The sequence below is a fragment of the Lithobates pipiens genome, unplaced genomic scaffold (assembly GCF_037356315.1).
Source record: "Lithobates pipiens isolate NorthernLeopardFrog02 unplaced genomic scaffold, aLitPip1_a1.2 Scaffold_18, whole genome shotgun sequence".
In the NCBI taxonomy this organism is placed as follows: Eukaryota; Metazoa; Chordata; class Amphibia; order Anura; family Ranidae; genus Lithobates; species Lithobates pipiens.
Window position 1 is genome coordinate 657,781,410 of NW_027507758.1, and position 22,297 is coordinate 657,803,706.

The 22,297-nt window shown below is 54.6% G+C and overlaps 1 long non-coding RNA gene across 1 annotated transcript; it reads right to left on the reverse strand.

Moving 5' to 3' along the window:
- Positions 1-15,867: 15,867 nt before the first annotated feature.
- Positions 15,868-19,698, reverse strand: LOC143989365 (uncharacterized). The gene is made up of 2 exons (XR_013277019.1): positions 18,162-19,698; positions 15,868-17,882 (listed from the first exon to the last, which is right to left on the reverse strand). It is a non-coding gene; the product is annotated as an uncharacterized LOC143989365 (long non-coding RNA).
- Between the last annotated feature and the right edge of the window lie 2,599 nt (positions 19,699-22,297).

Genomic DNA, 22,297 nt, shown 5'->3' on the forward strand with positions numbered 1-22,297 from the left:
AGCTGAGAGGTGACCGCGTAGCGGAGAGGTGATCGCGTAGCGGAGAGGTGATCGCGTAGCTGGGAGGTGATCGCGTAGCGGAGAGGTGACCGCGTAGCTGAGAGCTGATCGCGTAGCTGGGAGGTGATCGCGTAGCTGGGAGGTGATCACGTAGCTGAGAGGTGATAGCGTAGCTGAGAGGTGATCGCGTAGCGGAGAGGTGATAGCGTAGCTGAGAGGTGATAGCGTAGCTGAGAGGTGATCGCGTAGCGGAGAGGTGACCGCGTAGCTGAGAGGTGATCGCGTAGCTGGGAGGTGATCGCGTAGCGGAGAGGTGATCGCGTAGCGGAGAGGTGATCGCGTAGCTGAGAGGTGACCGCGTAGCTGAGAGGTGATCGCGTAGCGGAGAGGTGATCGCGTAGCTGAGAGGTGATAGCGTAGCTGAGAGGTGATCGCGTAGCGGAGAGGTGATCGCGTAGCGGAGAGGTGATCGCGTAGCTGAGAGGTGATAGCGTAGCTGAGAGGTGACCGCGTAGCGGAGAGGTGATCGCGTAGCTGGGAGATGATCGCGTAGCTGAGAGGTGATCGCGTAGCGGAGAGGTGATCGCGTAGCTGAGAGGTGATCGTGTAGCGGAGAGGTGATCGCGTAGCTGAGAGGTGATAGCGTAGCTGAGAGGTGACCGCGTAGCGGAGAGGTGATCGCGTAGCGGAGAGGTGACCGCGTAGCTGAGAGGTGATCGCGTAGCTGAGAGGTGATCGCGTAGCGGAGAGGTGATCGCGTAGCTAAGAGGTGATCGCTGAGCGGAGAGGTGATCGCGTAGCTGAGAGGTGATAGCGTAGCTGAGAGGTGACCGCGTAGCGGAGAGGTGATCGCGTAGCGGAGAGGTGACCGCGTAGCTGAGAGGTGATCGCGTAGCTGAGAGGTGATCGCGTAGCTGAGAGTCGATCGCGTAGCTGAGAGGTGACCGCGTAGCGGAGAGGTGATCGCGTAGCGGAGAGGTGATCGCGTAGCTGAGAGTCGATCGCGTAGCTGAGAGGTGATCGCGTAGCGGAGAGGTGACCGCGTAGCGGAGAGGTGATCGCGTAGCTGAGAGGTGATCGCGTAGCTGAGAGTCGATCGCGTAGCGGAGAGGTGATCGCGTAGCGGAGAGGTGATGACCGCGTAGCTGAGAGTCGATCGCGTAGCGGAGAGGTGATCGCGTAGCGGAGAGGTGATCGCGTAGCTGAGAGGTGATCGCGTAGCGGAGAGGTGATCGCGTAGCTGAGAGGTGATCGCGTAGCGGAGAGGTGATCGCGTAGCTGAGAGGTGATGATCGCGTAGCGGAGAGGTGATCGCGTAGCGGAGAGGTGATCGCGTAGCGGAGAGGTGATCGCGTAGCTGGGAGGTGATCGTGTAGCGGAGAGGTGATCGCGTAGCGGAGAGGTGATCGCGTAGCTGGGAGGTGATCGCGTAGCGGAGAGGTGATCGCGTAGCGGAGAGGTGATCGCGTAGCTGGGAGGTGATCGCGTAGCGGAGAGGTGACCGCGTAGCTGAGAGGTGATCGCGTAGCTGGGAGGTGATCACGTAGCTGAGAGGTGATAGCGTAGCTGAGAGGTGATAGCGTAGCTGAGAGGTGATAGCGTAGCTGAGAGGTGATCGCGTAGCGGAGAGGTGATAGCGTAGCTGAGAGGTGATCGCGTAGCGGAGAGGTGATCGCGTAGCGGAGAGGTGACCGCGTAGCTGAGAGGTGATCGCGTAGCTGAGAGGTGATCGCGTAGCGGAGAGGTGATCGCGTAGCTGAGAGGTGATCGCGTAGCGGAGAGGTGATCGCGTAGCTGAGAGGTGATAGCGTAGCTGAGAGGTGACCGCGTAGCGGAGAGGTGATCGCGTAGCGGAGAGGTGACCGCGTAGCTGAGAGGTGATCGCGTAGCTGAGAGGTGATCGCGTAGCTGAGAGTCGATCGCGTAGCTGAGAGGTGACCGCGTAGCGGAGAGGTGACCGCGTAGCGGAGAGGTGATCGCGTAGCTGAGAGTCGATCGCGTAACTGAGAGGTGATCGCGTAGCGGAGAGGTGACCGCGTAGCGGAGAGGTGATCGCGTAGCTGAGAGGTGATCGCGTAGCTGAGAGTCGATCGCGTAGCGGAGAGGTGATCGCGTAGCGGAGAGGTGATCGCGTAGCTGAGAGGTGATAGCGTAGCTGAGAGGTGACCGCGTAGCGGAGAGGTGATCGCGTAGCGGAGAGGTGACCGCGTAGCTGAGAGGTGATCGCGTAGCTGAGAGGTGATCGCGTAGCTGAGAGTCGATCGCGTAGCTGAGAGGTGACCGCGTAGCGGAGAGGTGATCGCGTAGCGGAGAGGTGATCGCGTAGCTGAGAGTCGATCGCGTAGCTGAGAGGTGATCGCGTAGCGGAGAGGTGACCGCGTAGCGGAGAGGTGATCGCGTAGCTGAGAGGTGATCGCGTAGCTGAGAGTCGATCGCGTAGCGGAGAGGTGATCGCGTAGCGGAGAGGTGATGACCACGTAGCTGAGAGTCGATCGCGTAGCGGAGAGGTGATCGCGTAGCGGAGAGGTGATCGCGTAGCTGAGAGGTGATCGCGTAGCGGAGAGGTGATCGCGTAGCTGAGAGGTGATCGCGTAGCGGAGAGGTGATCGCGTAGCTGAGAGGTGATCGCGTAGCGGAAAGGTGATCGCGTAGCGGAGAGGTGATCGCGTAGCGGAGAGGTGATCGCGTAGCTGGGAGGTGATCGTGTAGCGGAGAGGTGATCGCGTAGCGGAGAGGTGATCGCGTAGCTGGGAGGTGATCGCGTAGCGGAGAGGTGATCGCGTAGCGGAGAGGTGATCGCGTATCTGGGAGGTGATCGCGTAGCGGAGAGGTGATCGCGTAGCTGGGAGGTGATCGCGTAGCGGAGAGGTGACCGCGTAGCTGAGAGCTGATCGCGTAGCTGGGAGGTGATCGCGTAGCGGAGAGGTGATCGCGTAGCTGAGAGGTGATGATCGCGTAGCGGAGAGGTGATCGCGTAGCGGAGAGGTGATCGCGTAGCGGAGAGGTGATCGCGTAGCTGGGAGGTGATCGTGTAGCGGAGAGGTGATCGCGTAGCGGAGAGGTGATCGCGTAGCTGGGAGGTGATCGCGTAGCGGAGAGGTGATCGCGTAGCTGGGAGGTGATCGCGTAGCGGAGAGGTGACCGCGTAGCTGAGAGCTGATCGCGTAGCTGGGAGGTGATAGCGTAGCTGAGAGGTGATAGCGTAGCTGTGAGGTGATCGCGTAGCGGAGAGGTGATAGCGTAGCTGAGAGGTGATCGCGTAGCTGGGAGGTGATCGCGTAGCGGAGAGGTGATCGCGTAGCGGAGAGGTGACCGCGTAGCTGAGAGGTGACCGCGTAGCTGAGAGGTGATCGCGTAGCGGAGAGGTGATCGCGTAGCTGAGAGGTGATCGCGTAGCGGAGAGGTGACCGCGTAGCTGAGAGGTGATCGCGTAGCTGAGAGGTGATCGCGTAGCTGAGAGGTGATCGCGTAGCGGAGAGGTGATCGCGTAGCTGAGAGGTGATCGCGTAGCGGAGAGGTGATCGCGTAGCGGAGAGCTGATCGCGTAGCTGGGAGGTGATCGCGTAGCGGAGAGCTGATCGCGTAGCTGGGAGGTGATCGCGTAGCTGAGAGGTGATAGCGTAGCTGAGAGGTGACCGCGTAGCGGAGAGGTGATCGCGTAGCGGAGAGGTGACCGCGTAGCTGAGAGGTGATCGCGTAGCTGAGAGGTGATCGCGTAGCTGAGAGTCGATCGCGTAGCTGAGAGGTGACCGCGTAGCGGAGAGGTGATCGCGTAGCGGAGAGGTGATCGCGTAGCTGGGAGGTGATCGCGTAGCGGAGAGGTGACCGCGTAGCTGAGAGCTGATCGCGTAGCTGGGAGGTGATCGCGTAGCTGGGAGGTGATCACGTAGCTGAGAGGTGATCGCGTAGCTGGGAGGTGATCGCGTAGCGGAGAGGTGACCGCGTAGCTGAGAGCTGATCGCGTAGCTGGGAGGTGATCGCGTAGCTGGGAGGTGATCACGTAGCTGAGAGGTGATCGCGTAGCGGAGAGGTGATAGCGTAGCTGAGAGGTGATAGCGTAGCTGAGAGGTGATCGCGTAGCGGAGAGGTGACCGCGTAGCTGAGAGGTGATCGCGTAGCTGGGAGGTGATCGCGTAGCGGAGAGGTGATCGCGTAGCGGAGAGGTGATCGCGTAGCTGAGAGGTGATCGCGTAGCTGAGAGGTGATAGCGTAGCTGAGAGGTGATCGCGTAGCGGAGAGGTGATCGCGTAGCTGAGAGGTGATCGCGTAGCGGAGAGGTGATCGCGTAGCTGAGAGGTGATCGCGTAGCGGAGAGGTGATCGCGTAGCTGAGAGGTGATCGCGTAGCTGAGAGGTGATAGCGTAGCTGAGAGGTGATCGCGTAGCGGAGAGGTGATCGCGTAGCTGAGAGGTGATCGCGTAGCGGAGAGGTGATCGCGTAGCTGAGAGGTGATCGCGTAGCGGAGAGGTGATCGCGTAGCTGAGAGGTGATAGCGTAGCTGAGAGGTGACCGCGTAGCGGAGAGGTGATCGCGTAGCGGAGAGGTGACCGCGTAGCTGAGAGGTGATCGCGTAGCTGAGAGGTGATCGCGTAGCGGAGAGGTGATCGCGTAGCTGAGAGGTGATCGCGTAGCGGAGAGGTGATCGCGTAGCTGAGAGGTGATCGCGTAGCTGAGAGTCGATCGCGTAGCGGAGAGAGGTGATCGCGTAGCGGAGAGGTGATGACCGCGTAGCTGAGAGTCGATCGCGTAGCAGAGAGGTGATCGCGTAGCTGAGAGTCGATCGCGTAGCTGAGAGGTGATCGCGTAGCGGAGAGGTGACCGCGTAGCGGAGAGGTGATCGCGTAGCTGAGAGGTGATCGCGTAGCTGAGAGGTGATCGCGTAGCTGAGAGTCGATCGCGTAGCGGAGAGGTGATCGCGTAGCGGAGAGGTGATGACCGCGTAGCTGAGAGTCGATCGCGTAGCGGAGAGGTGATCGCGTAGCTGAGAGGTGATCGCGTAGCGGAGAGGTGATCGCGTAGCTGAGAGGTGATCGCGTAGCGGAGAGGTGATCGCGTAGCGGAGAGGTGATCGCGTAGCTGAGAGTCGATCGCGTAGCTGGGAGGTGATCGCGTAGCGGAGAGGTGATCGTGTAACTGGGAGGTGATGACCGCGTAGCGGAGAGGTGATCGCGTAGCGGAGAGGTGATCGCGTAGCTGGGAGGTGATCGCGTAGCGGAGAGGTGATCGCGTAGCGGAGAGGTGATGACCGCGTAGCTGGGAGGTGATCGCGTAGCGGAGAGGTGATCGCGTAGCGGAGAGGTGATGACCGCGTAGCTGGGAGGTGATCGCGTAGCGGAGAGGTGATGACCGCGTAGCTGGGAGGTGATCGCGTAGCGGAGAGGTGATCGCGTAGCGGAGAGGTGATCGCGTAGCTGGGAGGTGATCGCGTAGCGGAGAGGTGATCGCGTAGCTGGGAGGTGATCTGTAGCGGAGAGGTGATCGCGTAGCTGGGAGGTGATCGCGTAGCGGAGAGGTGATCGCGTAGCTGGGAGGTGATCGCGTAGCGGAGAGGTGATCGCGTAGCTGGGAGGTGATCGCGTAGCGGAGAGGTGATCGCTCTCTGCATGTAAACAATGTAAATAGGAAGACATTTCCCTCCCATATATTATCCTGATGACATCACTGGGCTCTCGAAGGCTCCGTGCAGCTGATTATTATGTTGCGGCTTTTATAGAACGCGGTGAAGTAGCTGTAAATAGACCGTGGCTGCAGGCAGATATTTCGGGTTCTAATATCTGAGATTTTGTTTTCCTCTCTGATATATATATATATGAATGGCTGAAAATATATATTTAATGTGTCATTACAACCTCTTATCACAAAAATAGATGGTGCTGCAGATCTCCGTACTTCCCCTGTGTGCCGTGTGTCGGGCCTTCTGTAACCGAAAATCCTCTCTCCTCTGTCTCCAAACTTGGAGAACCGCCCTTGTAGAGTCCCATGGAGAACCGCCCTTGTAGAGTCCCATGGAGAACCGCCCTTGTAGAGTCCCATGGAGAACCGCCCTTGTAGAGTCCCATGGAGCACCGCCCTTGTAGAGTCCCATGGAGAACCGCCCTTGTAGAGTCCCATGGAGAACCGCCCTTGTAGAGTCCCATGGAGAACCGCCCTTGTAGAGTCCCATGGAGAACCGCCCTTGTAGAGTCCCATGGAGAACCGCCCTTGTAGAGTCCCATGGAGAACCGCCCTTGTAGAGTCCCATGGAGAACCGCCCTTGTAGGGTCCCGTGGAGAACCGCCCTTGTAGGGTCCCGTGGAGAACCGCCCTTGTAGGGTCCCGTGGAGAACCGCCCTTGTAGGGTCCCATGGAGAACCGCCCTTGTAGGGTCCCATGGAGAACCGCCCTTGTAGGGTCCCATGGAGAACCGCCCTTGTAGGGTCCCATGGAGAACCGCCCTTGTAGGGTCCCATGGAGAACCGCCCTTGTAGGGTCCCATGGAGAACCGCCCTTGTAGGGTCCCATGGAGAACCGCCCTTGTAGGGTCCCATGGAGAACCGCCCTTGTAGGGTCCCATGGAGAACCGCCCTTGTAGGGTCCCATGGAGAACCGCCCTTGTAGGGTCCCATGGAGAACCGCCCTTGTAGGGTCCCATGGAGAACCGCCCTTATAGGGTCCCATGGAGAACCGCCCTTGTAGGGTCCCATGGAGCACCGCCCTTGTAGGGTCCCATGGAGCACCGCCCTTGTAGAATCCCATGGAGCACCACTATTGTAAAGTCCCATGGAGCACCGCCCCTGTAAAGTCCCATGGAGCACCGCCCTTGTAGGGTCCCATGGAGCACCGCCCTTGTAGAATCCCATGGAGCACCACTATTGTAAAGTCCCATGGAGCACCGCCCCTGTAAAGTCCCATGGAGCACCGCCCTTGTAGGGTCCCATGGAGAACCGCTCTTGTAGGGTCCCATGGAGAACCGCCCTTGTAGGGTCCCATGCAGCACTGCCCTTGTAGGGTCCCATGGAGCACTTCCCTTGTAGGGTCCCATGTAGCACTGCCCTTGTAGGATCCCATGGAGCACCGCCCTTGTAGGGTCCCATGTAGCACTGCCCTTGTAGGATCCCATGGAGCACCACCCTTATAGAGTCCCATGGAGCCCTGCCCTTGTAGAGTCCCATTGAGCACCGCTCTTGTAGGGTCCCATGGAGAACCGCCCTTGTAGGGTTCCATAGAGCACCACCCTTGTAGAGTCTCATGGAGAACCGCCCTTGTAGAGTCTCATGGAGAACCGCCCTTGTAGAGTCCCATGGAGCACCGCACTTGTAAAGTCCCATGGAGCACCGCCCTTGTAAAGTCCCATGGAGAACCGCCCTTGTAGAGTCCCATGGAGCACCACCCTTGTAGGGTTCCATAGAGCACCACCCTTATAGAGTCCCATGGAGAACCGCCCTTGTAGAGTCCCATGGAGCACCACCCTTGTAGAGTCCCATGGAGAACCGCCCTTGTAGAGTCCCATGGAGAACCGCCCTTGTAGAGTCCCATGGAGAACCGCCCTTGTAGAGTCCCATGGAGAACCGCTCTTGTAGGGTTCCATGGAGAAAAGCCCCTGTAGGGTCCCATGGAGCACCGCCCTTGTAAAGTCCCATGGAGCACCGCCTTTGTAGAGTCCCATGGAGCAATGCCCTTGTAGAGTCCCATGGAGAACCGCTCTTGTAGGGTTCCATGGAGAAAAGCCCCTGTAGGGTTCCATGGAGCACCGCCCTTGTAAAGTCCCATGGAGCACCGCCCCTGTAGAGTCCCATGGAGCACCACCCTTGTAGGGTTCCATAGAGCACCACCCTTATAGAGTCCCATGGAGAACCGCCCTTGTAGAGTCCCATGGAGCACCACCCTTGTAGAGTCCCATGGAGAACCGCCCTTGTAGAGTCCCATGGAGAACCGCCCTTGTAGAGTCCCATGGAGAACCGCCCTTGTAGAGTCCCATGGAGAACCGCCCTTGTAGAGTCCCATGGAGAACCGCCCTTGTAGAGTCCCATGGAGAACCGCTCTTGTAGGGTTCCATGGAGCACCGCCCTTGTAAAGTCCCATGGAGCACCGCCCTTGTAGAGTCCCATGGAGCAATGCCCTTGTAGGGTACCATGGAGCACCACCCTTGTAGAATCCCATGGAGCACCACCATTGTAAAGTCCCATGGAGCACTGCCCCTGTAAAGTCCCATGGAGCACCGCCCTTGTAGGGTTCCATGGAGAAAAGCCCCTGTAGGGTCCCATGGAGAACTGCCCCTGTAGGGTCCCATGGAGCACCGCCCTTGTAGGGTCCCATGGAGCACCGCCCTTGTAGGGTTCCATGGAGAAAAGCCCCTGTAGGGTCCCATGGAGAACCGCCCCTGTAGGGTCCCATGGAGAACCGCCCCTGTAGGGTCCCATGGAGCACCGCCCTTGTAGAGTCCCATGGAGCACCGCCCTTGTAAAGTCCCATGGAGCACGGCCCTTGTAGAGTCCCATGGAGCACCGCCCTTGTAGAGTCCCATGGAGCACGGCCCTTGTAGAGTCCCATGGAGCACGGCCCTTGTAGAGTCCCATGGAGCACCGCCCTTGTAGAGTCCCATGGAGCACCGCCCCTGTAAAGTCCCATGGAGCACCGCCCTTGTAGGGTTCCATGGAGAAAAGCCCCTGTAGGGTCCCATGGAGAACCGCCCCTGTAGGGTCCCATGGAGAACCGCCCCTGTAGGGTCCCATTGAGCACCGCCCTTGTAGGGTCCCATGGAGAACCGCCCCTGTAGGGTCCCATGGAGCACCGCCCATGCAGGGTCACATGGAGCACCACCCTTGCAGGGTCGCATGGAGCACCACCCTTGCAGGGTCGCATGGAGTACCGGCCTTGTAGGGTCCCATGGAGCACCGCCCTTGCAGAATTTCATGCATTATCGCCATTAAAGGGTCATATGGAGCACCAACCTTGACGTTGTCCCATGGAGTACCGCTGTAGCCACACTTGTGTACATGTACATGTTAACTGACAAACCAGACAATCCTGAAACCCATCACACCAAGCCCCTCTCCCGATCCTCCTCCAAGGCAGTTGATTGACAGCAGCTCCTGTATAAGGACATGGATGGCTCAATGATGATGGGACATGTAGTCCATTCAATGGTGGTCATGTGACCTTTCTGTAAGGTGCTCAGTGCTTGTTGCCCAACCAGAAGTTCAGGGAAGTGGCACTGAGCAATCCGGGAGAAGGGGATTATCATAGCACAGGATATAAGTGCTATGCCATGTTACCATATAGAAATATATTGGGGAGTGTTTCTTAAAGAGGAGGGTCAGCTTTAAAAAAAAAAAAATTAAAAGTCAGCAGCTGCAAACACTGTAGCTGCTGACTTTTAATAAGCAGACTTACCCGCCCAGGGCGCCCGCGATGTTGGTCGCATGAGGCCGACCCGTCCCTCGGCTCTCGGGCCATTTCAACGAAGGGAAACAGGCAGTGGAGCCTTGCGGCTTCACTGCCCGTTTCCTACTGCGCATGCGCGACTCGCGCATCGCTTTGGGAATGGGGCGCGCTGTGTTCCAGAACACACAGTTCCCAGAACACAGCGCGCCCCATTACCCAGAAGATGCCGTATGGAGGAGAGAAGACAGAAGATCACCGCGGAGGAGGAAGAGGCAGATTAGGAAGATATCCCTAGCAACAGGCATTTCTGGTAAGTTTCAAAAAAAAAAAAAATTCATTTTTTTTTTTTACTGATTTTATGCTAATTTTTGATGTATTTTTGTTTTTCAGGGTGGCCCTCCACTTTAAAGTATAAGAAATAAAAATGTTTCAAATAAGTTTATGGCGGGCTGTTCAAGGGCCTATCGAAATTCCAAGGTAGGAGGTATACAGGGTATATGGGGGAGGGTCTTCCCTGATGGGGGATAAATCCCGGTCTCTGATTTGTCGACATTGGCTGGTGGTTGGGACTTCCTTACATTTTGGTGAGCGGGGGAAGGACCTCCTTACATTATGGTTGGGGGGGACCTCTTTACATTATGGTGAGCAGGGGAAGGACCTCCTTACATTATGGTGGGGGGGGACCTCTTTACATTATGGTGAGCAGGGGAAGGACCTCCTTACATTATGGTGAGCAGGGGAAGGACCTCCTTACATTATGGTGGTGGGGGGGGCGGAAGGACCTCCTTACATTATGGTGGGGGGGGACCTCTTTACATTATGGTGAGCAGGGGAAGGACCTCCTTACATTATGGTGGGGGGGGGGACCTCCTTATATTATGGTGGGGGGGGGGCGGAAGGACCTCCTTATATTATGGTGGGAGCGGAAGGACCTCCTTATATTATGGTGAGCGGGGAAGGACCTCCTTACATTATGGTGGGGGGGGGGCGGAAGGACCTCCTTATATTATGGTGGGGGCGGAAGGACCTCCTTATATTATGGTGGGGGGGGGGAGGACCTCCTTACATTATGGTGGGGGGGGCGGAAGGACCTCCTTATATTATGGTGGGGGGGGCGGAAGGACCTCTTTACATTATGGTGAGCGGGGGAAGGACCTCTTTACATTATGGTGGGGGGGCGGAAGGACCTCCTTATATTATGGTGGGGGGGGGAAGGACCTCCTTACATTATGGTGGGGGGGGGCGGAAGGACCTCCTTATATTATGGTGGGGGGGGGGAAGGACCTCCTTACATTATGGTGGGGGGGGGCGGAAGGACCTCCTTATATTATGGTGGGGGGGGGAAGGACCTCCTTACATTATGGTGGGGGGGGCGGAAGGACCTCCTTATATTATGGTGGGGGGGGGCGGAAGGACCTCTTTACATTATGGTGAGCGGGGGAAGGACCTCTTTACATTATGGTGGGGGGGGCGGAAGGACCTCCTTATATTATGGTGGGGGGGCGGAAGGACCTCCTTATATTATGGTGGGGGGGGGGCAGAAGGACCTCTTTACATTATGGTGAGCGGAGGAAGGACCTCCTTACATTATGGTGGGGGGGCGGAAGGACCTCCTTATATTATGGTGGGGGGGGGCGGAAGGACCTCCTTATATTATGGGGGGGAGGGGCGGAAGGACCTCCTTATATTATGGTGAGCGGGGGAAGGACCTCCTTACATTATGGTGGGGGGGGGGGCAGAAGGACCTCCTTATATTATGGTGGGGGGCGGAAGGACCTCCTTATATTATGGTGGGGGGCGGAAGGACCTCCTTATATTATGGTGGGGGGCGGAAGGACCTCCTTATATTATGGTGGGGGGCGGAAGGACCTCCTTATATTATGGTGAGCGGGGGAAGGACCTCCTTACATTATGGTTGGGGGGCGGGGCAGAAGGACCTCCTTATATTATGGTGGGGGGGGGGGCAGAAGGACCTCCTTATATTATGGTGAGCGGGGGAAGGACCTCCTTACATTATGGTTGGGGGGCGGGGCAGAAGGACCTCCTTATATTATGGTGGTGGGGGGGGGGGGCAGAAGGACCTCCTTATATTATGGTGAGCGGGGGAAGGACCTCCTTACATTATGGGGGGGGGTGGAAGGACCTCCTTACATCATGGTGGGGGGGCAGAAGGACCTCCTTACATTATGGTGAGCGGGGAAGGACCTCCTTACATTATGGTGGTGGGGGGGCGGAAGGACCTCCTTATATTATAGTGGGGGGGGACCTCCTTATATTATGGTGAGCGGGGGAAGGACCTCCTTACATTTTGGTGAGCGGGGGAAGGACCTCCTTACATTATGGTGGGGGGGGACCTCCTTATATTATGGTGGGGGGGGGGCGGAAGGACCTCCTTATATTATGGTGGGAGCGGAAGGACCTCCTTATATTATGGTGAGCGGGGAAGGACCTCCTTACATTATGGTGGGGGGGGACGACCTCCTTATATTATGGTGGGGGGGGGCGGAAGGACCTCCTTATATTATGGTGGGGGCGGAAGGACCTCCTTATATTATGGTGGGGGGGAAGGACCTCCTTACATTATGGTGGGGGGGCGGAAGGACCTCCTTATATTATGGTGGGGGGGCGGAATGACCTCCTTATATTATGGTGGGGGGGGGGGCAGAAGGACCTCTTTACATTATGGTGAGCGGGGGAAGGACCTCTTTACATTATGGTGGGGGGGCGGAAGGACCTCCTTATATTATGGTGGGGGGGGGGCAGAAGGACCTCTTTACATTATGGTGAGCGGAGGAAGTACCTCCTTACATTATGGTGGGGGGGCGGAAGGACCTCCTTATATTATGGTGGGGGGGGGGGCAGAAGGACCTCTTTACATTATGGTGAGCGGAGGAAGGACCTCCTTACATTATGGTGGGGGGGGCGGAAGGACCTCCTTATATTATGGTGAGCGGGGAAGGACCTCTTTACATTATGGTTGGGGGGGGGGGGGAAGGGACCTCCTAATATTATGGTGAGCGGGGGAAGGACCTCCTTATATTATGGGGGGGGGGGGCGGAAGGACCTCCTTATATTATGGTGAGCGGGGGAAGGACCTCCTTATATTATGGTGGGGGGGGGCGGAAGGACCTCCTTATATTATGGTGAGCGGGGGAAGGACCTCCTTATATTATGGTGGGGGGGGCGGAGGACCTCATTATATTATGGGGGGAGGGGCGGAAGGACCTCCTTATATTATGGTGAGCGGGGGAAGGACCTCCTTACATTATGGTGGGGGGGGGGCAGAAGGACCTCCTTATATTATGGTGGGGGGCGGAAGGACCTCCTTATATTATGGTGGGGGGCGGAAGGACCTCCTTATATTATGGTGGGGGGCGAAGGACTCCTTATATTATGGTGAGCGGGGGAAGGGACCTCCTTACATTATGGTTGGGGGGCGGAGCAGAAGGACCTCCTTATATTATGGTGGGGGGGGGGGGCAGAAGGACCTCCTTATATTATGGTGAGCGGGGGAAGGACCTCCTTACATTATGGTTGGGGGGCGGGGCAGAAGGACCTCCTTATATTATGGTGGGGGGGGGGCAGAAGGACCTCCTTATATTATGGTGAGCGGGGAAGGACCTCCTTACATTATGGGGGGGGTGGAAGGACCTCCTTACATCATGGTGAGCGGGGAAGGACCTCCTTACATTATGGTGGTGGGGGGGGCGGAAGGACCTCCTTATATTATAGTGGGGGGGGACCTCCTTATATTATGGTGAGCGGGGAAGGACCTCCTTACATTTTGGTGAGCGGGGGAAGGACCTCCTTACATTATGGTGGGGGGGGGACCTCCTTATATTATGGTGGGGGGGGGCGGAAGGACCTCCTTATATATGGTGGGAGCGGAAGGACCTCCTTATATTATGGTGAGCGGGGGAAGGACCTCCTTACATTATGGTGGGGGGGGACGACCTCCTTATATTATGGTGGGGGGGGGGCGGAAGGACCTCCTTATATTATGGTGGGGGCGGAAGGACCTCCTTATATTATGGTGGGGGGGGCGGAAGGACCTCCTTATATTATGGTGGGGGGGCGGAATGACCTCCTTATATTATGGTGGGGGGGGGGCAGAAGGACCTCTTTACATTATGGTGAGCGGGGGAAGGACCTCTTTACATTATGGTGGGGGGGCGGAAGGACCTCCTTATATTATGGTGAGCGGGGGAAGGACCTCTTTACATTATGGTTGGGGGGGGTGGACCTCCTTATATTATGGTTGGGGGGGGAAGGACCTCCTAATATTATTGGTGAGCGGGGGAAGGACCTCCTTATATTATGGGGGGGGGCGGAAGGACCTCCTTATATTATGGTGAGCGGGGGAAGGACCTCCTTATATTATGGTGGGGGCGGGAAGGACCTCCTTATATTATGGTGAGCGGGGGAAGGACCTCCTTATATTATGGTGGGGGGGGGCGGAAGGACCTCCTTATATTATGGGGGGGAGGGGCGGAAGGACCTCCTTATATTATGGTGAGCGGGGGGAAGGACCTCCTTACATTATGGTGGGGGGGGGGGCAGAAGGACCTCCTTATATTATGGTGGGGGGCGGAAGGACCTCCTTATATTATGGTGGGGGGCGGAAGGACCTCCTTACATTATGGTTGGGGGGCGGGGCAGAAGGACCTCCTTATATTATGGTGGGGGGGGGGCAGAAGGACCTCCTTATATTATGGTGAGCGGGGGAAGGACCTCCTTACATTATGGGGGGGTGGAAGGACCTCCTTACATCATGGTGGGGGGGCAGAAGGACCTCCTTACATTATGGTGAGCGGGGGAAGGACCTCCTTACATTATGGTGGTGGGGGGGCGGAAGGACCTCCTTATATTATAGTGGGGGGGGACCCTCCTTATATTATGGTGAGCGGGGGGAAGGACCTCCTTACATTATGTTTTTTGGGGGGGGGGAATATATCCCGCAGATCCACCACAGGACACAAGTAACATGAATTACCACCATGCAAGTCTTCAGACATCGGTGACAACAATCCTCCCCACTATTGGGAGGAACGACTCCTTTTCTGGTTTAATGATAGGAGTGGGAGGGGTTATATGTAGCTGATTAACAGGTTAGTACCCAATCTCCTGTAGGTGGCAGTATAACCTACTTCTCATGCATTGCCGCCTGTCCCCCACCGAACAATCCATAGAGTTTATGTTCTCTCTAAATATGACTCAGGACCACTTCACATCTTCTGTATGGACTCTGCACAGTACTACTTCTCTTGTCCTGTATGTCGGGTGTAATTCTCGGTATCTGTTCTTATTCTGTATGTATGGACTCTCCACAGTACTACTTCTCTTGTCCTGTATGTCGGGTGTAATTCTCGGTATCTGTTCTTATTCTGTATGTATGGACTCTGCACAGTACCACTTCTCTTGTCCTGTATGTCGGGTGTAATTCTCGGTATCTGTTCTTATTCTGTATGTATGGACTCTGCACAGTACCACTTCTCTTGTCCTGTATGTCGGGTGCAATTCTCGGTATCTCTTCTTATTCTGTATGTATGGACTCTGCACAGTACTACTTCTCTTGTCCTGTATGTCGGGTGTAATTCTCGGTATCTGTTCTTATTCTGTATGTATGGACTCTGCACAGTACTACTTCTCTTGTCCTGTATGTCGGATGTAATTCTCGGTATCTGTTCTTATTCTGTATGTATGGACTCTGCACAGTACCACTTCTCTTGTCCTGTATGTCGGGTGTAATTCTCGGTATCTGTTCTTATTCTGTATGTATGGACTCTGCACAGTACCACTTCTCTTGTCCTGTATGTCGGGTGTAATTCTCGGTATCTGTTCTTATTCTGTATGTATGGACTCTGCACAGTACCACTTCTCTTGTCCTGTATGTCGGGTGTAATTCTCGGTATCTGTTCTTATTCTGTATGTATGGACTCTGCACAGTACCACTTCTCTTGTCCTGGTATGTCGGGTGTAATTCTCGGTATCTGTTCTTATTCTGTATGTATGGGACTCTGCACAGTACCACTTCTCTTGTCCTGTATGTCGGGTGTAATTCTCGGTATCTGTTCTTATTCTGTATGTATGGGCTCTGCACAGTACCACTTCTCTTGGGGGGGGGGGGGGGGATTACTACAGGTCAATAGACTGACTGCTCTGCAGGAGCTTCTCCAGATCTTAGTAAATGAGGTGAAGCTTCTGGCTGCAAATCCCACCAATCACATCCCAGGAGAACAAATAATATTTTGGCTGCACATGATTGGCTGATGGAAGTCAGCAGAGCCTCCCCCTCAGGTGGTGTGACCTCAGAGCTGACACTTGTGTGCAGACCGGGGCCTGGCATGCCGCGCAGCACACAATAGCGGCCCGTGATTGATGGGCTGGGATGGGCAGCCGCATACCAGTTCCCCGGCATTGCTGGGCTGATGAAAAGCAGACTGACAGGAGGGAAAAGTCAAGCAGTTGCTCGGGTCTCCATGAAGAAAACAATCTACAAACGTCTCTTGGAAAGCAATTTTCAAACTTTTATTTACAAAATGTCACAGTGACAAAAGTTTTTGAAAAAAAAAAAAAGAAATGCTAGCTTCTCCCTGAGCCTCAAATTACAGAAATATATATATGTATACTATATACAAGAGAGCGGACCGAGCGTCTGCACACAGACATCTCACAACTGGAAATGTACAATACCCCCAACAAACATGAAATATGACAGATTCTTCCATATTCTGCCCTCCCAAGGGGCGGCTGGTGCTGGATGATCCGCATGGGCCGGACAGATGAGGACTCGGCTTCATGTATTGAGAGCCCACGGCCACACCCATTTGTGTATCGAGAGCCCGCGGCCACGCCCATTTGTGTATCGAGAGCCGCGGCCACGCCCATTTGTGTATCGAGAGCCCGCGGCCACGCCCATTTGTGTATCGAGAGCCCGCCGCCACCCCCATTTGTGTATCGAGAGCCCGCCGCCACCCCCATTTGTGTATCGAGAGCCCGCCGCCACCCCCATTTGTGTATCGAGAGCCCGCCGCCACCCCCATTTGTGTATCGAGAGCCCGCCGCCACCCCCATTTGTGTATCGAGAGCCCGCCGCCACCCCCATTTGTGTATCGAGAGCCCGCCGCCACCCCCATTTGTGTATCGAGAGCCCGCCGCCACGCCCATTTGTGTATCGAGAGCCCGCGGCCACGCCCATTTGTGTATCGAGAGCCCCGGCCCACGCCCATTTGTGTATCGAGAGCCCGCCGCCACCCCCATTTGTGTATCGAGAGCCCGCCGCCACCCCCATTTGTGTATCGAGAGCCCGCCGCCACCCCCATTTGTGTATCGAGAGCCCGCCGCCACCCCCATTTGTGTATCGAGAGCCCGCCGCCACCCCCATTCGTGTATCGAGAGCCCGCCGCCACCCCCATTCGTGTATCGAGAGCCCGCCGCCACCCCCATTCGTGTATCGAGAGCCCGCGGCCACGCCCATTTGTGTATCGAGAGCCACCCGGCCGCACCCAAAACATTAACACTGAAAACATCCCATAAAAAAAAAAAATAGATCACAACACAAAGCCCCGGAGACGGGTCAGCTGGTGACAAAGACGCGATTCCTAGAAATAAGACCCCCTCGGTGGACGGGTCACATGCGCCACTAGCGAGATACATACATGGAAACATTGACTCTTCGAAGCACGGACAATTTTATTGCTCTATATCTGTAAAAAAAAAAAAACATTCTAGAAGACGGGAACACGGGACCATCTGATGTGTGTTGGAAATCTTTCATCCGCAGCCACCAATGAGGTAAAAAAAAAAAATTCTTAAATTCAAAGGATGAAAAAAAAAAAAAAAAAAAAAAAAATGGAAAAAACCCCACAAGAGGCGGCTTTTAAATAGAAGTCCGGCTCCGAAGGGCACCGGGGGTCTTGTGAAAGGCATTTTCTTCATGGAGTGAATGTGGGGACTTTGTTGAAAGGACCGGATGAGTTTATTTTTAGAGCCGTCACGGTTCATCAGATTCATCCACCAGGGTCTGAGAGCAAGAAGAGCAAAACAATGCCAGACCCTGAATGGGCTTCAGAGCGCGGCTCACTGAACACGCAAAATTGTCTCGTGGCGGATTTAAGTGACTGCTGCCTTCAGGAGCACAATACGCGAGGACCTGCGCTCCGAGGATTGAAGATAAATGCACATCAACGTACAGAGACCTAAAAACCACCCCCCCCTCCCCCAACCAACGTCAAACGTCATCAGTGAATGACGGCACCCATCAATCTGTTCTGCTCAGGTCTATGGCATGGCCACCAACCCAAGTCTGTGCATACCAAGGACGGTGGACTTTCAAAAACCAGTCACCCACCCAATACCATCATCCTAATATATTTCCACTTTTACTATTCAGATGGTGCTTCATAAGAAGGAAAGTGCTCCAAAAAGGACCTTCACCAAACCACCATAGGAGGGGCAAACCAACTTACATGGCCTCTAAAAGGCAGATAAAGTGCACCACCCCAATCCATCTGATGGACCTCCTCCATAGAGGTATGGGCGAGAAACGGCACCACCCCAATCCATCTAATGGACCTACTCCATGGAGGTATGGGCGAGAAACGGCACCACCCCAATCCATCTGATGGACATCCTCCATGGAGGTATGGGAGAGAAACTGCCCCACCCCAATCCATCTGATGGACCTACTTACTCCATGGAGGTATGGGCGAGAAACTGCACCACCCCAATCCATCTGATGGACATCCTCTATCACGGCATGGGCGAGAAACTGCACCACCCCAATCCATCTGATGGACATCCTCCATGGAGGTATGGGAGAGAAACGGCACCACCCCTTTCCATTATATGGACCTTCTCCATGGAGGTATCAGAAATGTGTTACAGCTTCTATGCCAGACTTAAGCTTTTAGAGGAAGGACAACTGGTGGCGTGCCAAGGAGGATTTCTCGTAGGTCAATTTGCAACTAAAAAAGTGGGAGGGGAGGGGGGATTAGAACCAGCTGAAATTTGAGGATGCCCATTTTTTAGGCAGGAAGCCCAAGTCCAGTGGAATCTACGTGGTTTCAATTGCTCAGACCTAGCGGCTACTTCACCAGAAAAATTATCGGAAAAAGGATAGGCCATCCTAAAAAAATTGGTCTACGATACTTGGATGTTGGAAAGAGTCTACAGACTGCCGAGCAACACAGTACAGGAAACAAATACGTGACAACAATGCATTCCTGTACACTGATGAAAACTGCCATCGACACACAAGATTTTCCACTATTTAGCCAGTTACAGAGAAGATACAACACTTATTGATGCCAACACCACCGAGTGGAGCCATGGGGCACAGCCAGTCCACCTTGGATGAAGGAGACTAATGGACATCAGACTAAGTCTTTCTGGATACATGTTGCCGGATCACAGACTAACATTCAGGTGGAAGAAGACGACCGGTTGGACTAGTTCCTGTACTGGCTTCCATACGCGTTCCGTCTTCAGTTGTCTCAGCAACTTGAAGGAACAATACTGCTGCTTTCTACACTTGGGAAACGACTCCACATAGTAATCTCTAAAGAAAATAAAGCAAACACTTCTCAGACACTCGTGCGATTCGATCACATCGAAGGCTGGATTCTTCCACAAAAAGTTCAAAGAACAAAAAAAAAAAAAAAAGAAAAGTCTCACAGGTGCATTTTTCCGAATTTGTCATCAAGAAGATTCTTTAACAAATTCCTAGCCGAGCCGCAGATGGACTTCACTGCCAAATGAGAGTATTTATTGTGTGTCCAGCGGCAGAGTTACTGCTCCTTGTTCTCCTGTGTTGGGTCGCAGCTGGATTGCTTCTCCTCCTCCACCAGGAACTCCTCGGGGGGCCATCGCAGCTCCCCACTCTCCACGTCCCCCTCTGTGGGCTCCACCACAATGGAGGGGAGTCTGTCCTTGAGTTTGCAGCAGCGCTCAAAGTCTGAAGGATCTGGGAAGATCTGAAAGAGAAAGACAAATATATTAGACCTCATTGTTCATCGATGGAACTCACTGCTAATCGTATCTCTGCGTCTGAAAACATTCAAAGAGCCAAATCAGAAGTCAACTTATTTGATGGATCTTCAAGTTACCAATTGTGCTCTCAGACCTAAAAACCAGCAGCACTGACGGGGTCAAGTCATCCAACATTGTCAAAGGAAACATCCAACATTTTTAAAAGGCAATGTACATGCCCGACATACATTGTGGGTGGGCAACCTCGGCCCTCCAGCAGTTTTGAAACTACAAATCCCATGAGACATTGCAAGACCCTGACCAATCACCGGCATGACTCCTAGAGGCATGATGGGATTTGTAGTATTTAAAACAGCTGGAGGGCCGGTTGCCTACCCCTGCATTAGTATGATGGCTGATGTACTGAGGTATCTTGGCCATTGCATTTGCTCTGAGCATCATAGGCTCCATGCAGAGATCTCGGCTGGGACGGTTGGTCAAATGTCAAATCTAGAAATCTCCTGCAGCTACCAATCCACAGGATAAAGGGGAATGCAAGCTAAACCAAACCTTCTGTTGTCCTGAAAGGAACCCCCTTTGCCCAGTAGATACTTACCTTTCCTTCGCTCCTTTCAGCGCTGGGAATTGCAGGGAACTCCCATCCCAGCACTGAGTCACTGGGCATCAAAGAGCCCGCCCCGCCACTGAGCCAACGGGCATCGAACAGAGCCCGCCCCGCCACTGAGCCAACGGGCATCGAACAGAGCCCGCCCCGCCACTGAGCCAACGGGCATCGAACAGAGCCGCCCCGCCACTGAGCCAACGGGCATCGAACAGAGCCCGCCCCGCCACTGAGCCAACGGGCATCGAACAGAGCCCGCCCCGCCACTGAGCCAACGGGCATCGAACAGAGCCAGCACTGGGCATTGAAGAGAGCCCATCCCACCACTGAGCCAACAGGCATCAAAGAGGCCCGCCCCGGCACTGAGCCAACAGGCATGAGCAGATTCACTAAAACAGTCACTGAATCTGTCAGCTGTGCCACCCCCCCCCCCCCCCCATACATTATACAACTCATTGTTCTACAGTGTCACGAAGCATCACCAGCTTTCTCAATAAATTTCAATTACTTACAAAGTCCAAGGGCACTTCTGGTGAATATATTACATTTACATCATATAAGGCTCCCAGTTTTCAGAACCCGCTGATGGCTCTGCTGACAAGTGATGGAAAGTGCGAGTCAGCAGGTTTGGGAGAGGTCAGGTGAAGCAGCTGTTAAGGAAATGGACTTACACTACTATTTTATTATTATATTAACACTATTTTCCGCAAACTCATGACTTTCAAGATAGCAAAAAGTGAACTGATCTAAGAGCCAAGAAGAGGAGGCCAGCGAGGAGCAGCAAAGGACCCCCCCCCCCCCCAGGCCAGCGAGGAGCAGCAAATGGGGCCCCCCAGGCCAGCGAGGAGCAGCAAATGGGGCCCCCCCAGGCCAGCGAGGAGCAGCAAATGGGGCGCCCCCAGGCCAGCGAGGAGCAGCAAATGGGGCGCCCCCAGGCCAGCGAGGGAGCAGCAAATGGGGCCCCCCCAGGCCAGCGAGGAGCAGCAAATGGGGCCCCCCCAGGCCAGCGAGGAGCAGGCAAATGGGGCCCCCCCAGGCCAGCGAGGAGCAGCAAATGGGGCCCCCCAGGCCCACAAAAAGCAGAAAAGGGCTCCCCCCTCCGAGGAGCACAACAGCTGGAAGTAGTGGTAAGGATGGAGGACTTCCCCCATAGAGTGCACCTGACTATCCAGAGCAGTCACTCAACCAAGGTTTAGTGGAACCCTAGGGGTTCTTTGAGCTGTGGCTGAACCACCTATGATAATGCCTACAGAGTTCAAGGTTCAGCACCACTTAGCAAAGCCAGCAGCATGACACCAAATCTCTTAAGCTTTCTTTAAGGGTTGCATTCCAAGCATCACTTTGAGGACACCAATATAAGGAGCATTGTTCCTATTGAGCCCTGATGAATTTGTTTTATAAGGGTTCCTTGAGACGTGAGATTTTTGGGGTTCCTCTAGGGTTAAAAGGTTGAGAATGCCTGATCCAGAGCATGGAAGGAACGCTCGCCCCCTCAGAATAACCCAATACTTGCTTCATCATGGTTACTACAGCACTGATATCGCTTTACGTTGTGGAAGGTTGGCGATGGCTTACAGTGATGATGAACAAGCACAAAGTTCATGCCAAAGAATAAAAAATTCAGTACAATCTTTTTTTTAAAGGTATACAACATGGGAAAATGAGCATACCTGCTCAACTACAGTACTACCCCCACCTTACACCCATCTACCAGTCCACAGGCATACAATGACCTTTTCCAGCAAAACTGCTGCCTCAACTCCAAAGAGCCAACCCCCACACTGTATAAAAGGCTCTCGAGAGATGTAGTTCTGGGGTGTTGACCTCCAAGCAGCTGTCTCTAGAAGACTGATGAGGTCATAGGGAGCAGTAAAGGATTGATCCCTACAGGAACCAGGTATAAAGAAGTATGCTGGTCTGGCTCCAGAGTGGAAGCTTTGGGGGAGAGGATGGGCAATGGCCAGACACAAAGTCCTTCCAGGTCTATAGCAGATGTGTGCCATACTAAACCTCCTAAATATGCCATGGTGGCAGCAAAGACCCAAAACCAGAGTGAAAGGCTCTTGAATGGATCAGGATTTCGTATCTGAATCCCTCCAATAATCAACCAACTACATCACCCATCCTCCAACTGGCAGGACAAGATATGAAAATGAACTTTCACCCACCAGTAAGTCAATGCTCAGACCAATAACTGGCCTGGTGGCTCTCCAGGGTCAGACCCAACAGCGAGCAGCCCAAGGTGCTGACTGACCTCCATCACATGGGGACCAACCCACATTAGAGGGCCGAATATTCACTGCGCTGTAGTGTACAATGACGTTTGTGGTCTTAGATAAACTT